The sequence below is a fragment of the Lissotriton helveticus genome, chromosome 5_1 (genome assembly GCF_964261635.1).
Source record: "Lissotriton helveticus chromosome 5_1, aLisHel1.1, whole genome shotgun sequence".
Lineage (NCBI taxonomy): Eukaryota > Metazoa > Chordata > Amphibia > Caudata > Salamandridae > Lissotriton > Lissotriton helveticus.
Genome location: NC_136065.1, coordinates 614,501,812 through 614,526,022, shown reverse-complemented (window position 1 = coordinate 614,526,022; position 24,211 = coordinate 614,501,812). Strand labels below are relative to the sequence as shown.

At 38.0% G+C, this 24,211-nt stretch overlaps 1 protein-coding gene and 1 long non-coding RNA gene across 2 annotated transcripts in view; one reads left to right on the top strand and one right to left on the bottom strand.

Moving 5' to 3' along the window:
- CAMTA1 (calmodulin binding transcription activator 1) overlaps positions 1–24,211 on the top strand; it is a 3,172,802-nt gene that overhangs the window by 160,427 nt on the left and 2,988,164 nt on the right. The gene's annotated exons all lie outside the window — the stretch shown is intronic.
- Positions 4,233–12,289, bottom strand: LOC144753285 (uncharacterized). Its single transcript, XR_013594290.1, has 3 exons — positions 12,193–12,289; positions 5,186–5,261; positions 4,233–4,280 (listed from the first exon to the last, which is right to left on the bottom strand). It is a non-coding gene; the product is annotated as an uncharacterized LOC144753285 (long non-coding RNA).

The window sequence follows — 24,211 nt, the reverse complement described above, 5'->3', positions numbered from 1 at the left end:
GTTGGTAATATGCCCCTCAGTCTTATGTATTTAAGCAGACTGGATGCTCGCAAGCCCTGTGCCGCTTGCTTTTAGAACCAAGATGTGAGAGTGCCCGGTAAGTGCGGCCGTATGCCTTCTTTTCGTTGACATTTGCCATACCATTTAATGGGTCTACATAAGCAACGCTGACGTCATTATAAGGAGTTTTTTCTTGTCCCAAAGAAGTGTTTGCGGGTCTCTGACTTTTAAAGCTTCTATGGTGAGTGTGAAGATAGTAATGCTTGCTACCACACACTTACTGCACATGGTGAGAGATGCTTATCATTTTAATTAGGCTTCATTCGACTGGAAGCAGTCGCATGAATTCCACTTACTAGATGTAAGATTATAATGTCCTGTTCTGTATCATCACATTGACAATGATTGTACTATTTTCCAAGTACTTTAACACAACTCATGGAGTTAAATTGTTTCTATTTTGCATGGTGCATCCCACTAAAGACCTGGCTATAAAAATAACAAATTCTTGGGTCAAAACGTTGCCTCCTTATATATTTGTATGTGTGTGTATGTATGTATATATATATATATATATATATATATGTATATATTCACTGAAAAAACCATAGGTTATAGACCATATATAGTTAGGAATTAGCATTTACAAAACCTTGAAAATTCACTGAAAAAACCATAGGTTATAGACCATATATAGTTAGGAATTAGCATTTAAAAAACCTTATTTTACTCACACAAAACCATTGAAATTCCATATATAGTTAGTTGCACTAACTATGTATCGCGCACCCGCAATCCACTGCTGATGATGTCACATATTACATCATTCATGACATGGTCAGTGACATCACTGATGACATCACTGATGACATCTCAAATGACATCACTGATGACATCACTGATGACATCTCATTTGACATCAATGACCACATCACTGATGATATCATTCATGTGACAATACAATGCATCTCCTCACATTTTAATATAACCTCTGTTTCACCCAGTGTTAAATACAGAGTATAATTTTTGAAACCATTGACACACCAATACTAGTTACTACATACGTACTCACTGATTCCTACGTCTACACACACATTCACTCATTCACCCATACAATCATTCATACATACAATCACTCATCTTTACAACACTATCATATGCACTCATACACCTATACAGACACTCACACTCTGCCACTCATCCATGGAGTTACTCACACACCTAGTCAGTCCTGTAAAGAATCAATCACACTTCCATTTTCTTGTCTATACAGTTAAACATAGAGCACCTTACATTTTCAAACATATAGTAACACATACTTACTTTCTTATACAATCATTGATACAAGTACACATTGATCTGCACAGAGTCACACACCTCCCAGCCAGCCACACACACACTCAGTCTCCCATACAAATACTTGGACAATCAATCAATAACCCATATAGTTAATCATATAGCTACTGATCAACACATGCAGTAGTTTACAGAACAACAGACATAATGATGCACAAATTAAGACAGTTTAGTCACTAACCCATGCACTCAGTGAGACACATTTAATCACTCACTCATACATTCAGTCATGCACCTACTAAATCCTTCGTCCAGACAGTTATACATCTACTCATTCTTCAATATCTAAAACATATTTAAACTTTACAGAAACACACAGTCACTGGATGATGTCATCAGTGATGTCATCAGTGATGTCATTTGAGATGTCATCAGTGATGTCATCAGTGATGTCACTGACCATGTCATGAATGATGTAATATGTGACATCATCAGCAGTGGATTGCGGGTGCGCGATACATAGTTAGTGCAACTAACTATATATGGAATTTCAATGGTTTTGTGTGAGTAAAATAAGGTTTTTTAAATGCTAATTCCTAACTATATATGGTCTATAACCTATGGTTTTTTCAGTGAATTTTCAAGGTTTTGTAAATGCTAATTCCTAACTATATATGGTCTATAACCTATGGTTTTTTCAGTGAATTTCATTGGTTTTTTAATAGCTAATATCAAAACCTTTACAATGTATTATTCTTTAAAAAGAAAAATATTTTTTACATGTTTTTTATACAATTTTTTTTGTATTTTTTTTGTTTCGCTCCCAGTACGCGTACCGGTTAGCTTCCCGTTAGCTCAATCCGGAGGCGCGACCCGGTACGCGAACTGGTAAACGTTCCTTTTGCGCACCTCTCGCGTTACAAAACAACATGGTGACGCTTCGCGTCAGCATGACGTTTCGCGTTCTCGCGTAATACGTCATATTACGTGCTACGTTTGCGTACCCGGAAGCGCACCGGTACGCGAACCGGAAGCGATCCGCGGCGCGGCGCCGACCGCGTAATGTAAACATAGCAGGTCATGTGACTCGATAATAACACTTTTCATTGGTTCATTTCACTTTTGGTTTCCTAATGATGTAATACAAGGTCATGTGATCTAAAATGGACACTTGTCATTGGTTTAGAACTTTTGTTTTTCCCAAATGATGAAAACCCCTCCTTCTTTCATCACTCTGACTTTCATCTTGCTGAGAGAAAGACCCTTTATTGAGACTTTGTGATGGCTTCATTAGTAGCTTCAGCTGGTGCTAGCCCACCACCTCCACCAAATCCAAGAAAGAGAGGACCACCTGCAGAAGTAATTCTGCAAGAAGAGGAAGAACAGGAAGAGGAGGAAGAGCATGAGTTTTTGCCAGAGGAGCCCAGGAGGTACAATCGACAGGAGAATTATATCTGGCAATTCTACAGAATTCCTAAGGGGCAAAAGAAAGTGAATGCTCGTTACGTGTTTTGCCGCATATGCGGTGACAGATTGTCAAGGGGCACCGATAAAAAATATAGTTATGGGAATCATACTATGCATCGGCATATGAGTAGGTGGCACCCAAATAACTATAGTGCTGCCCAGCTACGTGACCAACAACAACATCCCCTCCAAATGGCAAGAAGATCGGTGGTTCCAGAGGTGTCGGGACCAGAGGCGAGGGAGGTGATTGCAAACATCCAAATGTTGTTTGGTCACGTAAAACAAGTGTGCGTGGAATGTGGCGCTTTCATCTGCTACAGAGAAAGTAGCATCACTTTGATTTTGCGAGCAATTCAAAATCATATTAATGTTTGCACAAAACGCACCAAAAAATAAATTCATTTTTTTTTTTTGCTCCTGTTGAGCCCTTTATAATGGATCGTTTTTGTTTCCCCCCCCCCCAAAAAAACCAAAAAATTTTTAAAAACGTTCAGAAAATACAAAAAAAGTAAAAAAATGTTCAAAAAATACTAAAAAAAATATAAAACAACAAAAACATAAAAAAAAAAGTTCTTTTCAGAACTAACTCCCCATTATAAAAAAATTAGTAGAAAATTTGGAACTCTGCCAACCTGTATTTCTCTTAGTTCGCTCCCGGAGCGCTACCCGGTACGCGTACCGGAAGCTAACCAAAAAAATATTTTTTAAAAAAGAACAGTAACTATAAGGGAAGGAAATACACAGTTATGTTAAAAGAAAGACAGCTCTAGGGAGTAAAATAAGGATACTGTTACCTACAATCCACTGTTGATGATTTCACATATTACATCATTCATGACATGGTCAGTAACATCAACAGCAGTGGATTGTAGGTAACAGTATCGTTAGTTTACTCCCTTTAGCTGTCTTTCTTTTAACATAACTGTCTATTTCCTTCCCTTATAGTTACTGTTCTTTTTTAAAAAACATTTTTTTGATCAGTCATAAACAGTGACATTAATAGAAACAGAGAGAGTGAACAAGAGTGAAGAACTATGGTCCTCCTGAGCCACCCTCAGAAAACCAAGGGGGTCAAGATACATCTACCGTGCCCCCTTCTACCTATTCTGAACATTATTTGCCCTCCATCTTGTATCTTGATTCGAACGAAACACAAAATGGTGGACTGCCATAACGCTGCTGGTTTGCGAACCGGGCAACTTCCCAGGAAGCGGTCCCCAAAAAAAAAAAGTTGGGAAAGTAATTCACAGACACTAAGAGTAATAGAGATGGAGTGAGTGAACAAGACTGAGAAACTATGAGAACAGAGGGACTGAGAAAAAGAGTGGAAGGAGTTGAGTAAATAGGTAATAGAGAAAGGAATGAGGAAAGTAGCAAAGGCAGGAAACTGAGGATTAAAGAAGTGAAGCAGTGGATCTAATAGTAGGTGAATGTGATAGAAATGTAACGAAAAGAGTACAACTATTTACCTTGTAATTGCTGTTAAATTAATCACATTTTATTTCTATACTTTCAATCTGTGAAAGAGAGAACCAACATTTAAAAAAAAATTAAAATATGTATTTAAAAATTACAAAAGACAAGGGAAAATATTGAAGGACAAATAGTTTTTCAACAACTTTGACACTGACAGAAGCTTCTGCTTCTCCAGGTCCTCTACACAATGCTAAAGATATACATTTTAAACTAACAGTATCTTGATGCAGATGAAGTGAGGACTATCTTAAAACATGGTGCATCTTTTGCATTGCTCTTGTTTCAGAAAAGTGTCGCTTCAGTATGCCAATAACATGTCTCCTATCCAGAGATTTGTTTGAGGTGAGGCCTACTCAGAGTTCAAGATGAGATTTACACTTGTTGAAGTGTACAGAGGAGATAATATCTGTGAAAGTCTACTAATGAAGTGAGTCATGTCCACTGCACTCTTCAACAAAGTAGAAACCTCCTATGTTTCCCTGGACAGACCTAAACTTGATCTGCACAATGTGATTCGTAATGATAGGAAACTCAAGTGATGTAATTGAAATATGTGCAATTTATTTTGCTCATTTCACAATCACATCACTTGTGTTTCCTTTGCTTAGGTATCTCATTGTGCAGATGTAGTCCAGCATATGAAAGATTACGTAGAAGTGCAGCACTGCATACAATAAATTTAACACTTACAGAAAACTCACCTTCTCCATGCCTCCTACACAGTTCTACATATACATCATAAATGCAAACAGTACAGAATTAATTATACATGTTAAATGGTTTATTTTTGCTGTTCTCAGAATGTATCAAAATTCACTAAAAACAGTGACTTGAAGGTATTCATCATGTAACAGCGGGGAAAAAAAAACACAATCAAAATGATTGTGTTTAAAAAACCCATACAACATCAGAAAATAAAATTCAGAACTCCTTAAAGTTAACTTACTTTCCATGACGTCCAAGGATGTCCTATAAACAGCTTACACTCTTTTGTGCTGTTATTACTTTCAGCCCGCCACTTTCTGAAAGAAAAGCTCCATCGTTTTTAAAAACACGTTACATGCAATAAATGACTTCTTGCTCTCTACCACTATTTTCCACAAGGCCAAATCTAGTCAGAGATATTTATAACTCTTGGATTTCTTGTAAGCCAATCCCATCATTTGGCATTTCCGCAACTTTCAGAATTAAAATGTTGAAGATCATTTTCACAATCCTGGAATAATAATATCTTCCCCTTCTTGGTCAGTCATGTTCTACATTTCCTATGACACTGATACTGCTTAATATGAAGCAGACTTACACTACCTCTATGAGAACTACAATTATTTAATTCTCTACATCACTTTTAATCACAAAGCAATGTAAAACAGTAGACAGCATTGCAGACTTACATTCCCTCTACTCCATGTTTTGATTGGCTGCTTCAATTAGCTTATGAAAAGAAACAATTTTTCTGAACTCATTTAAAGTGCACATACATCTCCATAATGTCCAATCCTTTGATTAGAAGTTATGTCTCTGAACTACACTTATCCTCAAGGCCAAATTGTGTAGGAGCCATTAGAACTTCTTGAAATTCCACAGATCATATCCCGAGATTATTTTCCTAAAATTTTGGTTTTAAAAACACCAGGTAAGAGTTTTTAAGGTCATACGGCAATTTTTTTTTGAAAATTAAAACAGAATCATTGCAGAATGACCAGCCATTTCTAGACTTTAAATAAGCTGTGTAATGTCCTGATGATATTGAAGGGCCGTCATGATATATAATTGCTGTAGTTACAAAAGTCCTTCCTGATATTGACAACTGCGAAGCTACAAATTTTTTTATTAAAGTTGTCAATTTTGTTCCATCAGGCCTACATCGTTGGAACATTAAAATGACGTACTGGCCATATTTTCGTATAAATAATGTGGACATCATTTCAGATTTACATTGGCTACACTCCATGCTGTGATTAGCAGCGTTTACTAGCTTATTAAAGGAGACTGATTTACTGTCTGGCAAAGTTAAATATATAAATCTTTCTGAGTCTACACTAGTAGTACTTGATACCATACAGTTCTCGCAGTCATGCTGCCATTGATAAGAAAGCCCAAACAGCTGATCTACATCTACACCTTCAGCATGTAATACATCAAGCATATACATTAAAAACTCCTGACAATCTTGCTGAATATTTTGAGAGAATTGTGTTTGCCCTGAACATCTGTCTAACAGGTTTCGAATTTCAGACACACTTTCTATTTTTGTTCTATCTGTGCTACATTTCTCTAACACAGAATTCAACAAACTGCAAAATCTTTGATCAGAATTGACCACAATCTCTTCTTTTACATTTTTTAGAGAAAACAAAACATTCATTACTACATTAGCATAGCAGTTGACACCAGAACTGTTTTCAAACTGAAAACCAACAACATCTTCAACAGAATCCTCTTTGTTTCTGCTTGTAATTTTAGGTTCATTCACTTTTTGTCTTTTTGCTACAACCTCCCCAGTATTGTTCTCATTTCTTCGTTTCCGGCCTACCAGACGTTTCTCAAACAAAGGAAACTGAGGCAAATGTGGCGCATACTCTCTTCTTAACCTATTGTATTCCTTAACACAATCTAGATCTGCACAAATGTTTCTGACATCACACTCAATCAAGTACAATCCCGATAAAGTTCTAACTCGTGACAATGCCACATATGCCATACCCTCCTTGAACACAGAACTGCCAATATTCACCAATGCAGTGTCTACACTTAAACCTTGCGATTTATGAATTGTCACCGCATATGCCAAGCAAACAGGGAACTGCTTACGGCGAACATATAAGTCTTTTACAAGCAAAAATCTAGCAGAACAACGAGCAATTAGCTGTACTTCCTCAATGCCATCAAATTTAATTTTTAAAAATTCAATTCCATCTCTATTTCTGTATTTCACAAAATCAACAACATTACCCATTGATCCATTTACCAGACCTCTTTCAACATGTAAATTCCTTCTTAAAATTATACGGCAGTTCAAGCACACATTCAGAGTCTTTTCAAAACCTGCAGTTTTAGATATAGTCTTCTCTAATGAATCCAATTTTGATTTCAGATTCTCAGACAAAATAATTGTTGATCCCATATGCTGTACTCTATCAATAGCTTCCACTTTCACAATCTCTTGCTTTTCTAAATGCAACATTTTGTTGTTAAATTTGGCACATTCTGCAAGAGTTGGCATCAAACATATTCCAGATTTCTTATCAGTAATTTTCTGAAAAATATTCTCAGGCACAACATCTTGTTCTGGATATAAATTTGACAGTAATCGTGCATGTAAAGCTTCTTTTCCATGCTCGGTCACTTTTCCAATTCTAACATCTTGTAGAATAGTCTTGTAAACTTCATCCTTTGCCTGACGCATATTTTCATGCAGTTCAGCATAATTGAAGTTTAACCATATATTGACGTTGCCAATGCTGCCTAGGCACTTCCTGGTATCTTCATGCGTGAGCATTTTGAACACAGGTTGCCCTTTCACTGGTGTCAGCTGCAGAAGATCTCCGAAAACAATGATGTGTTTGCCACCAAATAACACATCATACTCTGTTTTGAGAACTTCTTGCATCCTCAAATGCACAAAGGCAAGCATGACATTGGAAACCATGCTTACTTCGTCAATGATAAGAAGTTTCATTTTCCTCAAGATTCTTGAAACTTCAAAACAAGCATCTCCAGATAGCTTGTGATATTCTAATTTGTTGTCATGCTCCACTGGCAGCATCAGTAAACGATGTAAAGTAATCCCTTTAATATTATGTGCTGCCAGTCCAGTTGGAGCAGTGACAACACAAGACAGCGATGACTCTGTCCTTTCCTGCAAATAGCATGAAATTGCTTTAATGAGGAAACTTTTTCCAGTTCCCGCTTCTCCACTCACGTACAGTCGGACAGGCTTCAACGACGTACATGAGCACTCTTTCTTATCATGACTTAATCCATGATCAATTTGCATGGTAACTTCGTCATATATTTTCCTCTGCTCAACGTTGAGTTGCCTTTCCAACTCTTCTAAGTTAACCACATCCTCTTGAGCATGTGCCATGGCTCTTTCCACCTCATTCATAGCAGTGGCAGCTTCATTTTCAATAAGAGGTCCTCCTAGTGGATCCTGACTCAATGAAGCAGAACTCTGACTGTCCTGAGAACTGTCTCTGGCAATCTCGGCTGCAATTGTTGCTTCCTGCTCAATTTCCGCATTCAACATTTCTACATATTTGGGAAAAGCAGGACATTCTATGGTCTCCTTGGCGGCATTGAAAGAGTCTTCATAACAGAGGAAATCTCCAAGCAGTTCCTCTTCTGCACGCCAAGGCTTGAAAAGTTGCAAAAGTGCTAAATAGAAAAACTCCTTTTTTTCAGGAGATTCGCCACTCAATTTTCGATGGTTTATCAAGTGGCATTTTCTTTGCTTCACCAGACATCCCTCACTTCCTATTACAGCATACACTCCTTTCTCAGTATCTTCTTTGATGTTCCTCTTGAACATGTAATTTTGCAGAACCTCATACAGACAAACATTCTCGAGGTGACTGCTTCGATTTGGATAATATGTATCCAACATGTTGGTCTTCAAAATGTCGGTACTGTTTGGCTCCTTTTCCGCCAAATACTCAATTTCCCGCACAGGTTTGAGAACTCGATTACGCGTTGCAGCAAGACCAAGACTCGCCCAAACGATACTCCTGGACTTGGCATAGAGACTTGCTGAAGACAACCGGTCAGAACATTCGTACGCTCCGATTTCTCGATGCGACAACATCTTCAGACTGAAACTGTACAACTTCTTGCTGAGGCTCTTTTCATGGGAAATGTCCTCCCACATATCCTTCAATTCTGTCTTCTCTTTTTTGGTGATGTAAGACGTCACATACCGAGCCACAGCCATACAGTTATCAGCCACAAACTGTATATCCATGTTAGCATTCCACATGGACAAAATCACCGGGTTGTAGTCGTTGATGTACTTGGACTCTTCGTTCCTCTTCAAATTGTAAGTGTTTTTAGGTGATTTCTTCATGACATTGTGTCGCAGCGAAGACATCAAACTGTTTACTCTTCCTTTAGAAATCACCGGTCGTGGATAGCCGAAACGACATTTAGTGTAGAACTTGTCCTTGTTTCGGAATTTACGACGGCAGTACTTTCCACATCGATGGCTTTGGAAACGCAGAACTTTTTCTCTTAGGCTTTTCTTCTCCTTTGCGTTTGGAACAGCACACGTAGAATACTGTTGGATGAAACTCATCACTGAGTCATCTGGATCCGTTCCAAATTTAGGTGCATCCTTGATCCACAGCAACATATGTATATGAGGAGCACCTCTTGCTTGGTACTCCTTTCTCCAGAAGAAATCCAACACCTCTCCAAGAGGTGGATTCTTCTTATTCATGATGAAAGACATCATAGCTTCAAATCTATGATTGAAGTACCTACATACATTGACTGGATCCAAAGAGCACAGTTCTCCGGGTGTCTTGAATTCGATGTTTTCTACGTTAGCATTTGCCTCTCGTAGAAATTCAAGTAAGTCTTCCCAGCCATACTCGGCACAGCTCAGAGTGAGGAACCATGTGGGAGTACCTAAGTTCCTCAGCATACATTTTAAATCACCATGACGACGGTACCAGTACTCATTAGTACCACGCTGACACGCCATGAGATTAATCAGGTGAGAATCCAAAATACTATCTTGGACATTCACTTTATCCATAAAATCACTTGCCGAGATGTTTTGCATGTGTATACCACTTTTCAAGATGTGGTTCACTGCATATGACAGTCCAGACAGATCGCTTTCAAACAGGAGATGAAACAAATATGGAATGCATTGTCGAAACCTAGCATCTCCTGCATACAATCGCAAAGTCCGGTATTCAGAAGCAGGAATTTGATGAGGTCGCTCATCATATCTTCCTCCCTGACCTGTTGGAAAAAGCTGTGGGAAACACCGAGCTTCCAAACTTTGCTCCCAAACACTAATGGGACTCCCTTTGGCTTGTTTCATTTGAAACAACTCAATAGCATTCCCCATGACTTCCTTTGAATGCAAAGGATGAACACTATAATGTTCATATATTTCCTCACTAGTAGAGAGTTCTACTTTCTCAATTTGACCAGCACACAAATCGCTATCCTCTTCCTCACTTACTTCCTCTTCTTCAACATATACATTCTTATAGTATTTATTATTTTTTTTCAAATACAATGTTGCCTTTTTAACTTTCCTAACATCTACTAAATCTTGCCATATTTTCTTATTCTTTGTCGGAACCCCATTAACTAAGATAACCAGAGGTTCCTCTTCCACTTTTTCTACTCCAATTGTGTTAATGTTTTTCTTCAAATCTAGAGGCAAATAAACAACTCTTCCCTTTAATCCTCTCTGTAAATCTGATGGAGGCAATTTCCCTGTCTTTGGCTCCATTCTTACAATAGCCTGAAAGGGATGGATACTTTGAATCAAAATAGATTCATAAGTATTTAAGTCCTTCAATTCAGAAGGAATCTCAACCAATTCCAGATTATTATGAACTGCTCTAGCAGGCATCTGGTTTTGTTTTAATTTGTTACAACAATAAGTACACACACGTTGATCCAATCCCAAATCAAAACAATTTTCTACCATCAAGTATGTTGCAAAATCCTTCCATTCACTATTATTTTCCCTTTCACTTTTTGCATATAAATCCACTAACTTAGTCTGATTCTTATAATAAGTGCGTCGACAACACACACAAGTGAAATTAGGCCTCTCACTTGATTTCATGTCAAACGTCGCAATTTCCCTCTGGAAATTATCTGTACTGGAAACATGTACAGTATCTTCCAAATGACCCTCTATTTCTTGCTCAATTTCAACATTCTCCTCTTTACTTCCAAAGTAACAAAACTCAATTTCTTCACATATATTCCTCACATCTATTTCAGAACCATGCAGAAGAGCAGCACATAATTGTTTCAGCATAATTGCTGGACTCTTAGCATAATACAACAGTCTAACTAACTTCCTCACTTTGTTATGATGCACTGCTAGCATCCTGAAATGATGAAAAACACTCTGGCATACTCTCCTGGAAAGACAAGCCAGTGAATGACCATGCAAACCTGTCACTTCTCTCACTCTGCAAGGATCTAATTCTTGCAACAACCTCATTTTCTGCTTCAAACTTTTCTTGTTAAATGACCGTACAAAATCACAAAGCAAATTGATAGAATCCTGTCGCACACTGCAAATACTACTACACTTCCAGGTGTACACAGGACCCTTAGCACGTCTTCCTAAAACCTCATTACCTAACAACTCTTCTGCCTCTGTTGTCACAAGTTTTTCTTTTTCAACTGGACAACCATCTTTCACTTCATAAGCACGACCACTGATGTCAACTGCATGCACCAAATCATTATCCTGGAAATAACTCTCTTCATTAAAAAATGCCTCACAGCTTGAACTATGTATCCATTCTCCAGAAAAAACTTCACAAAAATTACTACGATTAACTATTCTCTTCCATCTACTATTTCTTTTGAAATCAAAAATTGCCTTGTTTAGCTTCCTAATTCTATTGATTATCAAAATAAATAACTTACGTTTAATTTCAAAAGCCTGATCAATAACTTTCTCAACTTTTTTTTTTCTCCTATAAAAAACTAATTTCTGTTGACCTTTCTTAATATTTTTTAACAAATTGCCAATTATCCTGTTACGGAACATTCGTTTACGAATCTCCGTAAACTGTTGTTTCCTTCTACTATCATGCACAGATTTATCTCTTGCTCTAGCAGTAACATTTTCATTTGTCATTTTCTTTCCATTTGATTTACTTGTGTTGTTATGGATTGAAACATTTTCTGTACTAATATTTTTTTTATTTGAAATATTTTTTATGAAATATTTAGAGCTCTTACCCGGTGCTTTCTTCATCGCTTGAGAAATCTTTTTGTTAGAGGACTGCTGCATTTTTTTTTTCTCCTGCTGTCTTTGACGTTTTGCAGCCTTCATCTCTCTTATTTTTGTAGGCATAGTTGAATCTGAGGAAAAATATAATAAAAATGTTAATAAAAAAATATTATCAAACAGTAAATCAGTAATAGTGATCAAAAACATAACACACTACTTGACATTTTAAATAGAAGATTTTTTAGTCCTTGCAAATTTACAATACAGAAGTAGCAGAAAAGAAATGAGATTTATATTTATGTTACCTATGCTATTTTATATGTGAATCTGATCTAATTTTATGAGCATATTTTAATATTTTATTGAAGACACTACACATAACCTGTTTTTGAAGGTGTCTTTATTTTTAAATTAAACGGTTTACCTTTTTACTTTTTATTCATTATAAATTTTAAAAATAAATGTTTATAATTCCAAAGGCTCAAGCAGGTCATCTTCCCATCCTATATCATATAATTCGGACAAATCTGCATCCTCATCACGCTCTTCTTCATCCTCAGGATTTAAATCATCCAATGGATCAACATCCACTGATGTTTCAATTACAAGTTCAATGATGAGGTCAAAATCAACTGATTGCAGATTGTCGCTCATGTTGAGGTTGTCTTTATCTTTAAAGAAAGACAACAACAATGAGATGTTGCAGAGTAAGAGACAAATCTCACAGATTATAATAGTAAAATTATTTAACAAGAGTAACATTTTGCAGCTATTATTTAGCCATGTCCAGCGATGCTGAGCAGGTGAAGCCTATGTCTAATTTTTCACTGGACAGGACTCATCTGTTGTTAACCTTGGATAAGCCTCAACGACTCTGTGTCCCCTGCACATACTCAAATGTTAAAGTGCAGATTTATATTAAATGGCACATCCCCAGGCATGCACCAGTTAATGTGCACCACTGCTTTACCACCCATGGTGTGCCGCATTTACAATCAGATAGGAGAAAGCTGCTTCAAAACCCTGCACCTGCTTGAAGCTGGCATAGGTCTTGACGCAGCATTGTATAGATGGGGCACCCCTGATCCTTGCTGGAGCTGCATCGCACTTACGATACAACTCCAGCAATGCGCCACCTTTACAGCACAGATGCGTCACACATCTGTGCCTTTTTTGCCCCATGCTGCGCCGCATTGTAAATGCAGCACACCATGGGTGGCGGAACAGTGGCGCAGGATGACTGTCACATCCCTGGGGATGCGCCACTCATCATAAATCTATCCCTAAGCTTCTTATCTTGTTACAGATGAACTGCCATATGTATCATCAAAATATTTTACATATTATAAATAGCAAATTTTAAGGAATAAATAGCGATTCTTTACTATTCCTAATTTGCAATGAGCAAATTGCTAATTGCAAATTACCCATTCATTTCCATAGGCTAGGAGGCTCATAGGAATTAATGTTGCAAGTTGTGATTAGCAATTAGCTCATCACAAAATAGGATTTTTTTCAAGCGTGCAGGGGTATCTCAAGAACAACCTGCTGCACCCCTGAAAAAGAAATTTGGGAGCACATGGCACACCTACATGCCCTAATGGCATGTATGGGCGTCATATGGGACCTTTTTTTTTTTAAAAAAAAAATTCTTTTTGAAAAGAATTCGCAAATTACCACAAACTACAAGTTGGTGGTAGTTTCCAAATCCTTAATATCATTTTTTACATATTTTTTTTTTATACATTGCATTTAAGGAATCACAATTTTTGAATTATTGACATTTTAAGTAATTTCCACATGTGCACTGTTTTCTAAATATAATTTGAAAATCGTTTTTGGGGAAAAGTAATGGTTTGCAAATTTATGACAAGGACATAATGGTGTATGCTTCTCTATAAGGCATTTCAGTATCTCTAATGTCATTTTTCCCATATTACATTATAAGACCTTTCCCCATGAAGCACATTCCTTGTAAATATGCTCCCACCAGTGCATTGCAAATTTAGATTTTGACTGTTTCAGACACATACCCATGTTGAAAGTGACCCAAAAAAATTGCAAACGTTTAAAAAAAACACATTCATGTGTCTTAATGACATTTTAATTCATTTCCCCATGGACAATGTTTTCTAAGTGGCACAAAAGAGGTATACACCTATCATAAATCTGTCCCTAGAATTATAAATGATTAAATCAGGATGACAATAAGATGTGGCCTATCCAGAGGTTTGTTTAAGGTGAGGCCTACTCAGGATTGCAGATTAAAGTTATGCTTGATGAAGAATACAGAGGAGATAATTTATTGTAAAGGCCTACCAATGAAGTAAGTGATTTCTACTTCATTGCACCAGTCATCATAAATGTATCCATAAGCTTCTTATCTTGTTAGACATCAACCGCCATATGTATCATATAACTATTTTGCATTTCCAAAAAAGCGAATTTTAAGGAATAAATAGCGATTCTTTACCATTCCAAATTTGCGATGAGAAAATTGCTAATTGCAAATTACCCATTCATTTCCATGGGCTAGGAGGCTCATATAAATGAAGGTGCAATTTGCGATTAACAATTTGCTCATCACAAATTAGGAATTTATTCCAAAAGTGCAGGGGTGTCTCAAGAGCACCCTGCTGCAACCCTGAGAAAGAAATTTGGGGGCATATGGCGAACATAAATTTTAACAACATTCCTTTACCTCAAAAACGATTTTCAAATCATAACTTCAAAACACTACACATGGGAAAATTACTTAAATTGTCCTTAAGACACATAAAAGCGTATTTTGATTGGCTTTCCTGCATGGTAGGGTCACTTTAAACATGGCTATGTAACATAAACATTCAAAATCAAAATTTTCAATGTACAGGTGGGAGCATATTTACAAGCAATTTGCGCCACAAAGAAAGGTCTGACATTAAAATGGGAAAAATAACATCAGGGACAGTCAATTGCCTTATAAAGAACCATACACCATTATGTCCTTCTCTTGAATTTAAAAACAATTCCTTTTTCCCAAAAACGATTTTCAGATCATAATTTCAAAAAACTGCACATGAGAAAATGACTTAAAATGTCATTGAAACACATGAAAGCGTTTTTTTATTGGCTTTCCTGCATGGTTGGTTCACTTTTATCATGGCTATGTAACACAAACATTGATAATTAAAATTTTCATGCACATGTAAGAGCATATTTACAAGCAATTTGCGCCACAGAGAAAGGTCTTACACTAAAATGAGAAAAATAACATCAAGGACAGTCAATTGCCTTATAAATAACCATACACCATTATTTCCTTGTCATGATTTTAAAAACAATTCCTTTTCCACAAAAACGATTTTCAAATCATAATTTCTAAACACTGCACATCAGAAAATGACTTAAAATGTCATTAAAATACATGAAATCATTTTTTGATTGACTTTCCAGCATGGTTGAGTCACTTTTAACATGGCTATATAACAGAAACATTCAAAATCAAAAATTTCCATGCACATGTGAGAGCATATTTACTAGCAAATTGCGCCACATAAATCATAATTTTCTCCTTAAAGCACACTATTCTCTATCTAAAGTAAAGAAATATTTTCTCACCTTAGCAAATACTTTGAGTTTGAAAACAGTCTCAGAAACACACCAATTTGTCTTCAGCAGAGCAAAAGGTATGCACTCCAGAGTCTGCAGCTATCAAAAGCACAGAAATGGTGTAATTCTTCACACATATTTCTCATGTCACCCAATCAAAACTCTTCCCTCACTTTTTTTCAAATGAAAACCCTTCCCCCTCTGCCCTTTCTGCCTATTTTCCATAGCAACCACCTCTTGGAGAAACTCTGGTGTTTGCAAATTCACACAACAATGTTGCAATTGAACTCTGAACTCTCAGTGCACCTGCATATCCAGTGCTTTCTTTCATTTAATGATTTTTTATTGACCACTCAAAATACATCTTTCAAAGAACACATCTCTACACCCTAACTTTCTGTTTTCATCAATCAAAATCCACCAATCACTGTTACTACTTCATGAACACAGAAACTCCACAGTTTTTTTCATTTCAAACTCACATTTTTTCAACTGCCATTTCATTGCCACACTTCATCTGACTGCAGGAGAACCTTCTCTCACCATGTTTTCTGTCTGGATTGTTGGTCATAGTTATATTCACTGGGCTCAAAGGTACGTTGAAAGCAGAAATTTACCTAACCTCAATTTACAAGATGTGGAAATTAAGTGGTTTGGCCAGAGAGGATTAAAATGTCACCAATTGATACCATTGGTGAAAACCTTTATGCATTTGCCAAAACCTGACCTGTTAATTGTGCACTGTGGAGGTAATGACTTGGGCACTTTGACTGGTGTAGGTCTGGAAATGCTTTTAAAGGACACCTTTGAGCAATTAATGGCACTTTTTCCTCAGACTGCCTTGGTATATTCAAATATATGCCAAAGACAGAAATGGAGGTGGTCAAACCAATTTTGTCCACAAATTGAGAAGTCGAGGAAGCATGTAAACAAATCTGTTTCAGCTTACATGAGAGACCATGGAATGGGCTCCCTGTACAACAATAACTTGCGTTACTACATGCAAGATATCTACAGAGGAGATGGAGTTCACTTCTCAGATGAGGGCAACAGAGTTTTCACTCTGAATTTAAGAATGTGCATTGGTACCTACTTATAAGTACCTAAATGTACCATAAACCCAAAAGCTCTTCTCAGAGCTACCCTACATCTAATCACTCACAATTATTTTTTTACTCTAACTATTTTCACTAATTTTCAACAAAATACGCTCCCTGGTGCGCTACCCGGTACGCGTACCGGGAGCTAACCTCGCGAAATTTTTAAAAAAAATGTTTTTTTTTCCGCACATATGGGCCTCCTCAGCCACCCTCACAAAACCTAGGGGGTCAAGATAAGTCTACCGTGCCCCCTTCTACCCATTCTGAACATTATTTGCCCTCCATCTTGTATCATAATTCGACCGAAACACAAAATGGTGGACTCCCGGAACGCTTAAGGTCCGCGAACCGAGGCGCTCAACGGTTCGCGTACCGGGTCGCTTCCTGGGAAGCACACCATCAAAAAAGGTGGGAAAGTAGTTCACAGAAAAGCCACTGGAGACAATTTCACCAAATATAGAATAGCTCATACTACATACCAATCCCTACCATTTTCACAAATTTGATTGGAATTCCATTTAGCCATTTAGCCTGTAGTCCTCTCTAAATACCGTGAGGTAAATTACTTCACAAAACACATCTGAAGTGTTGGAATTGACAACCAATTAAAATGTTACTTTCATTTTCTACTTTTTTTACATGATATTTGATTGGTTATGTACCCGAATATATATAAAGGAAGAGAAGGAAACACAGCCATTTTGACTACTACTTCCTGGTGTACATTTCATTTGGATTTTCATTAATAACTTCAACTTCTTTTTAAAGGTAAGTTGTTATTTTTAAAACTGAAGTATATTGTGCACTTTAAGTTAATATGGCAAACTTTTTCTGTTAGTTATATACTATCCCTCTGTAGTACTTATAAATTTAGATACACTTTTTTATATTCCTACTTCCACTCTGATACTATACACTGCCCAAAGATAAATTCTCTGATAAAAACTGCCTATCTAAAATTAATCCCAACAGTGCCCTACCTCTACTAATATATATTTTTTTTATGCAAATTTCAGGAAAAATGGAAAGTGAACAAAACATTTCATTTGAAATTGTCCTTCCAGAGTCCAACACAGAAATCATTGATCCAAATGAGATTGAATTTATGGATGAAACATGGGACCAAGAACTACTGCAATGTGTGCAAGCAGTAGATAACCTCCTTGCAAATGAGGACATTTTACAACCTCAGAGACTACAATCTATATTCCATGATTATGAAATTTCTGACAATGAAATGTTAGAAAGTTTAATAAATTATGAAACACAATAAAAAAAGTTTAAAAAAAAAAAAAAATAATCAACAAAACCAACAATCAATTAACATACAGCATTTGAAAAGTCTATCATTCATTTTTTATTGTGATACGCTCCCCAGTACGCTTCCCGGTTCGCGTACCGGGCGCTAACCACGAAAAAAAACAAAAAAAAATTTTTTTTTTTTTTGCTTAGCGGGGCCCCTTTAAAGCCTCCACATCAAACCTAGGGGGTCAGGGAGTATCTACTATGCCCCCTTAAGGTCATTTGCCCCTTCGCTTTTGACCTCCTCTTGTCTCTCGATCCTACCGAGAGACAAGATGGCGGCCGCTCCGGACTGTTTAGAATGTTGACAGACACCGGAGAGCCAATCAACTTCGCTACGCGAAGTTCCGTTACGCGTCAAGTACGCGTACCGGGGCGCTGCCTGGTCCGCTGTTACAGATATATATCTTTTTTTGAACGTTAATTTCTCAAAATCCACTGAAGCACATATATTGAGACCTAGAAAAGGCACATCGGGCTACCAGTCCCTACAATTTTGCCAAGTTTCGTGCAAATCCATTCAGCCGTTCGGGCTAAAAGTGAGGCTAACCGCCCTATGGAAAACTCAATGTTAAAAACACGTTTTGGGACCCCCCTTTTTTCTCGGCCCCCCCTGGACCAACTCCCCCCAAATTTCCAGTGGCTGCTCAGAAACAAAATGTTCCATTTTCCAGAAAATTTCAGCCAATTCCGTCCACAAACGCCAAAGTTATTAGACATAGAATTTTCAAAAAACCCATAGAGAAAAAATCCTAACTATATATACCTACTGGCGACCGCCAGTAGGTAATATATATATATGTTATTTACTGGTGGTTCCCAGTAGACAGTTATAGTTAGGACCGTGTTTCTATAGAAAAAGCGTTTTGTGTTTTGCTAACAACTTTGGCGTCATTTGATGAATCTTCACAAACCTTTAAAAACTAGTTTTCCGCTCACTTGTAAAGTTTCAAGGTGATCTGACAAGCAGGGGCGAGAAAACAGGGGTCCCAAAACACCTTTCGCCAGGGCAGTTTCCCATTAGAATTTTAGACATTACTTCAGCCTGATTCGCTGAATGGAATTACACCAAATGTGGCGGAAAGCTAGATCTTGGTCCAAAAAGAGTGCTTTTTGTAATTTGGTGTAAATCTGTTTAGTAGATGTTAAGTTAAAGAACAAAGATTTATGTATATCTAGAGATGAGAATCCACTGTGGTGGATCCACAGATCGACCTGCCAACAGAAATGCAGTGATTGGCTGGCCACAACCTTAGAGAAAAGTTGGGGTCACCATGTTGTCAAATGAGATCGTAGTTCCCAGGGGGGAAAAAGTAGAAATAAGATATAAGGGATCAGGGTAGCAGTATCCTGATTTCATGGGACTGATAGAGGGGTCTGTGAGGGACCCCTCATGAGGATTAAATTGCGGAAAAAACATTTTTGCGCACGCAAGATTCTGTGGATCCACTGCAGCGCTCAACATGGCTCCCCATGTGACTCCGCAGTGGATTCGCAGAGAAAGATCCCAATTTAAAAACATACCCACTCACAGACCCACTCACATACTCTCTCACACCCCCACACATCCATACACTTATTCAGACACCCACTCACACACCTATACACTCACTCAGACACCCACTAACACACCCATAGAGTCACTCACACACCCATACAATCACTGATACATACACTCAGAGGACCACTCACACATCTACTTACAGACCCACACAGGCACTTATACACCCACTCATACACCTATACAGCAAAACCACTGACACACCTACTCACACACCCATACAACCACTCAAACACCATTTATACACCCAACCATCACACACTCACATACTCTCTCACACCTCCACACAACTACTCACACATCCATACACCCACTCACACACCCATACAGTCATTCACACACCCATATGGTCACTAATTCATCCAGGCAGAGACCCAGAGTACCGCTCACACACCCAGTCACAGACCCACACAGGCACTTACACAGCCATGTACGCTGCATGCGGGGGTTGGCAGAAGGCTGTGCGTGGCATGGGGCTGGCTGCATGTGGGCGGTTGGCCCCCGGTCCTGGCCACAGGCCGAGCCTTGCTGTCAAACCCTCACCTTGCATGGCCAAAGGTCTGTGCAGCGTGAATTCGGCTGCATGCGGGGGTTGGCTGCTGGCCAGGCTCTGCGTATAAAACCCCACCGTGCGCAGCGGCAGTTGGATCAACATATGATATTTAAATATGCGGGTTTTGTGGCCAACCCTTCACTGTGCACCACCAAAGGTGGTGTTTAGCGTGGGGTTGGGTGCATGCGAGAGGTTGAGCGCAGGGCCTGGCTGAAGGCCGTGCAGGGTGGCAGTTGGAATAATGAATGGTAATTAAATATAACTTCATGTTAAAAAAAAAACCTAGAAATTCACGGAAACAAAGATTCAGTGACGTTATAGGAAATAGCATTAAAAAAAGTAGAAATTCTCTGAAAAAAACAAAGGTTACAAGGAGGTTATACTTAGGAAATAGAGTTTAAAAAAACCCTTAGAAATTCACTAAAAAACAAAGGTTACTTGGATGATATAGTTAGGTTCAGATTTTACACATACAAAACCACAGAAATTCAGCAGTTATAATTATCCCAAGTAACTATAACTCGTGCCCTAAGATAACTATAACTTGTGCCCTCGCCATGCGGTGCTAATTACCCCACATATTGCATCTCTTATGACATCACTGATAATATCACTGCAACATTTGCAATGAAATTAATGATGTGAAAACTGTGGATGGTGGGAACGCTAGTGAAATTTATCATGCGGCATGAGTTATTGTTACTTGAGATAACTATAACTGCTGAATTTCTATGGTTTTATGTATGTAAAATCTAAACCGGATTATATATCTATATATATATATATATATATATATATATATATATATATGCTTGTAGTGCATGCAATAGTTATATTAGTTACACTTGTCTTAAGAACAAATGTATTCTATGTATTGTTTGTGCCATTCTCATATTATGGATAGCTCAAAAAACAGAACCAAGCTAGTTTCAGCAGTTTTGTCCTCTAGCCTTCCTCCTACTTATCTTCCTTTGAATCGTATAGAAGAACTTAATAGTTGGTGAAGTAAAATGTTTTTGTATTTTTCCTGTAAAGTATCTTTTTTTCAATAAGTGGGGTTATGAACATTTGCAAAAATGAATATGAACCCTGGATGCTACACGTATCACATTTTCTATATTAATGACGTGTGAGCAACCCTAACTATTCTTCCTGTGATATTTTATAATTTTTGGGACTGTGTTAATTGTTAGTAGCTCTGGCACAGGGTCCTAAAATATTGATATTTTGATATAATTATAAAACACAAAGGTGGCAAGATGGATTTTGTAAGCGATATTGACTTTGCCCATCCGTCCTTATGATTTGTAACATCACGTTTTGCGAATAAGGAGGAAATAGCCTGACGTTGACTTTCATTATTATTTGGGTTAGGCTATAGTTCAACAAATTTGCTTGACAAGTAATTTTGGATATAGTTGATTATCAGTGGCACATGTTTCAAAATGAGCAAAACTAGTCAGAGACCAAGTCTCAAACCAGGAAATGAAGAGTAGCCGATACTACTGAATGCAATTGAGAGTTCTTTAACCACATCGCTGCGGCGGCTATTCCGCCGTAGCGCTAAGGGGGCGGTGGGGGGCCGCGCGGCGGGCGCATGCTGGTGACGGAACCGCTCCGTCACCAGCCGCGGTTGAGCTGTGCTCATGACGGAGCGGTTCCGTCATGGCCCCGCCCACTTAATAGAACGCGCCGCGAAGGCGCGAAATCAGCACCGCGCAGGCGCGTCGGGCGGGCCATGACAGAACCGCTCCGTCATCAGCATAGCGCCATTGCGACTGATGACGGAGCGGTTCCGTCATCAGCACGGATAGGGTTAATGTGTGCAATAAAGAAGATGGAGGCCTTAAGGATGGATTCAGGGATTGATAAATAACCTCGGGCAATTCTCGTGTACTCTGATTCCAGAAGGATGTACAATAGCTGTGCCTCTACCTACACGGAAGTAGGCTGACTCTCTCGACAAATTGTCTTCCACTGCATTTATATGTAGTTTTTTCAGAGTTTGTGTCATAAAACTGAATCTGACATTAATTGTTGTTTGGTGAATATGTTTGTCCCACGGGTAATTCTTTTTATCAATAGAATTATCCAGGAATTGTTCTGTACCGGTTAATGTGAGACTCTTAGAAGAAACAATTAACACATCTTTATGTTTGTAAGAAAGTGGCGTATTCTTTGAATAATTGTGAAGAATAGTGGCCCCGGGGACAAGAGCTGTGACTCCCTGTTCAGAATTATTCTCATTACCTCTTGTTTACCGGTGCGAAGAGGGAAGTGGGAATATAGACACGGCGAGTCTGGGCGACACTGCTATTATTTTTGCTATCTTATTAGGAATAATTATGGTTCCAATAGGAAAATGTGAATGAACACATGTATATTTCGTGTGGCACTCTGAGAAGGTGCTAAAACACATTTCAGACATAAACACTTAACATCGTGGTATTTCACTGAGGTGTATTAGTTTCACAGCAAATTGTCTGTTACAAACTTCCTTCAGACCTCATGACAAAATACTTTCTCTACTCTCTCCTAAAAGAGTGGATCAGAAAAAAGATATCTTATGATATCTAGAAATTATTATTTCGCTGCCCATGATGTGAAAGTAAAGGTTTGTAATTTCAGAGAGGTGCTGTAATATTTTGTTTTTTTGTGTGATTAATTTGCTAAACCATCTCTGACAGGTGGCTCGGTTTCTTTTTTACAAATCCCATATAAAATAATGAAATTAAATTCCATTGATGCTCTGGATACCATGGCCTTCTAGGAGGCTACGTCACTGCGCATTAATATTATAATTATGTGGCTTCCATCATGGTTGCATTCGAAAAAGCGAAACCCCTCTCATATGCCTAAAAGGGTGAATTAGATCAGGTGGCTTGTGTGTCTATCGATAATGTAAATATTATGTTACTTTTTATATCATATCTTGATTAAATACAAATGTATATTTGAAAAACAAATACACCAGTGGGAAGTAAATGCAGATTGACCATTCATGGAGCAACTAAATTGAGCAATTTAAAGGGCGCTAATTTTACCACATGCAGTACACAGGACCTGGAGCGTGGACCAAGCGAAACTATTGAAAAGTAAGGCGCATGCACAATTTCATTCAAATACATGAGCAAGGAATTGGCAGGAAACCAGTAGCAGCATTTCCATGTCTGAGAGCACATCAAGCCCATAGAATCAACTCACACATCCAATCTTGCAGAAAAATACAGCACTTTCTGCGAGTTCCTGAAACGGACGTTGTTGGCTGACGTAGTGAAACCGGAGTAACATTCCATTGAGATGCGTCCCTTCATCCTATGAACATTCCTTAGATAGTTACCCTTCTGTGACTGTTGGAGGGGATATACTTCTGATAGACTGTAGAGCGGATGCTTCTAATAGGTTGCAATGAGAGGCTAGAATGTTAAGCCAACCATTGTGTTACCAAAAGAAAGCCTTGGATAGGAATGAAATTGTCAATTTAATACACTTACCAAGTGGCAGCCAGTGGAGGGCATCCAGTGGGGCGTTATTAGTGAGCTATTTCTACCCAAATCGTGTTGTGCTTATTTCTGGGCAGAATGTGTTGAATCAATATATAAGCAGATCGCTGAATGCAGCAACACTTGTCCGGAAGAGAAACTATGACGACAATGCTGGTTAGACTTTCTGAAAGTGAGGTGAATCAAGAATATGGTGATTTTCAGGCAGAATTAACGGCAGTTACTTTTAAGAACAGCACATATGTGAGGTGTGAAGGACAAATTAGATTCAAATCGAAAGCTGAATTTGGAACAGGTGGGACTGGTGAAGATGATCTGTCTTCCTTAGGGGAGTGTTTAGTTTCATTCACTCACAGGTGAAACAGGGTGGAACAACATTTCTGATTAAGCTCTATTAAATTAAAATTAGTTTATTCT